This window comes from Penaeus monodon, chromosome 38 (assembly GCF_015228065.2).
Source record: "Penaeus monodon isolate SGIC_2016 chromosome 38, NSTDA_Pmon_1, whole genome shotgun sequence".
Taxonomy (NCBI): domain Eukaryota; kingdom Metazoa; phylum Arthropoda; class Malacostraca; order Decapoda; family Penaeidae; genus Penaeus; species Penaeus monodon.
The window spans coordinates 2,301,561-2,303,811 of NC_051423.1; positions in this window are offsets into that span (position 1 = coordinate 2,301,561).

Genomic DNA, 2,251 nt, shown 5'->3' on the forward strand with positions numbered 1-2,251 from the left:
CTATCAGTGCCTTGAGTCTCGCCTTATGCTTTTGTACAGTCCCTCGCCGGATCATGGGTACAGTGCAGGACCACGTTCCACCCGGTTACACGTGAGACTGATGGACCTGTTACTTGCATATCCGGGATCGCCAACTTAGGCTATATGGCCACCTAGCTCGCCTCCCTATGGACGACCCTGCCCACCAGGTTGTCTCTCTGCGAGACAACCCTGGGTGGAGGAGACCTGTGGGACGTCCTAGGAGATCATGGCTTGGGCAGCTCGACGAGACCTGTCGCGAGGAACTAGAGATGGGCCGTGTGCCTGCCTGGAGACTCGCCTCGAGGGATCCTCGTGGCTGGAAGCGAAGGGTGGATGCGGCCATGCGCCCCCGTCGGCGTTAGCCCCTTGATGATGATGATGATATATATATATATATATATATATATATATATATATATATATATATATATATATATATAAATATATTGTTACGCCGGCCGCCTCGTCTCTCTGCCACCAACACAAGGCAGGTTAGGCAGACGGCGTGTTATCCACAGGGTCGTGAACACTCAACAGCTCCAAGAGACACCAAGCACCACAGCGTCCCAGAACACCATGAGGGGAAACGCCAAGTGGCGAGGCAGGGCACGAAGTAAACACAAAATGACAGTCTTTCCTTTATTTACACAAGTTATTTACCCGTACACTTTTCTATAGGCACAATACAGGGGGGAAACCAGCATGTCACACAGCACAATACAACTTATAACAGGGCAACACCAGGTTTATCTCAGGTCACAAGGGCATACACGAGGTCTTCACAGGAGCAGCACCCCACTGCGTCTCTCGGCTTGTTCCTCCGCTCCTCCGCTCACAGCCAGCTGCGACATGTTTGCCCAGGTCCCTTCATATAAACACATGTTTCGCACAGAGACAAAGACCCACTGGCGTAGCACTATCCCCCCCTATCAAGCAGACGACCCGTCAGCTCTGACATATCTAAACCTGAAACAAACTACATAAAAATTTAAATAAAATCAGTTCTCAGAAACACAAAAATCTTTCATCCAGCGCGGCTTTCTTCGCTCTCGCTGGGGTCTCTCTGGAGGAGGTGTGGGCGGTGGTAGATTGGCAGTGGCACCCAGAGGGGTATCTCCTGTCCCAAGACCTGGCTCATGGTCACCATTGACATCTGCTGCATCGCCCTCACCGTCCAAATGCTCGTCCTCATCTCGGTCAGCGTCTGCTACGTCCTCATCGCCGCTACTGGGGCTAACTTCATCTTCTTTTTCACCATGGCCCCAGGAGTAGCTTCCTGGCCCATGGTAACGCCACAGCCGGTCCACGTGGACAACAGACGGTCGTTTTCGCCCTCTGCGAATTCGATAGGTGACATCAGAGAGGGCCGCTACCACCGTGTATGGCCCCTCCCAGGGGCTCTGTAGCTTCGGCGAGAGCCCTCGCTTCCGACGTGGGTTATGCAGCCACACTCTGTCACCTATGTTGTACCTCACTTCCCTCATGCGCCGGTCATAGGTCTCCTTCATGGCATGGCCGGCTACCTTGAGCTTGCCACACACCCGTCGGTGCACCTCCGCCAGGTTCTCCTGCAGTGCCACTGCATAGCTGGATGTGACAGTTGGCAAGTTCACGTCGGGTGGCCGCCCTGTGGCCAAATCCACTGGTAGCCTGAGCTCACGGCCAAACATGAGTCGGGCAGGTGTGAAGCCTGTTACCTCATGCACAGCAGACCGGTAGGCCATGAGCATGGTGGGCAGCTTGACGTCCCAGTCTTCCTGACTTTTCCTGCAATACTTGGCTAACTGTTGAGCAAGGGTACGGTTAAACCGCTCCACCATACCATCGGACTGTGGATGGAGGGGTGTCGTCCGTGTCTTGCGCACCCCTAACAGCTCGCAACACTCACGGAACACTCGTGACTCAAACTCACGGCCTTGGTCAGAGTGCAGTTCAGAAGGCACACTAAAACGGGTAATGAATTCATTCACTAACACGCCAGCCACGGTCTCGGCCTCGTGGTTGGGTAGTGCATATGCCTCAGGCCACTTTGAGAAATAGTCCATTACCACACAGATGTATTGGTTTCCTTGTGGCGTGAGAGGCAGCGGACCGGCAATGTCTATTGCCACCCGTTCCATGGGTGCTCCCACACAGTACACCTGTAACGGGGCACGGTTCTTTCTAGCGGAGCCCTTCTTTGCACTGCACACATCACATGCTGTACACCACTCAGACACGTCACTTCTCA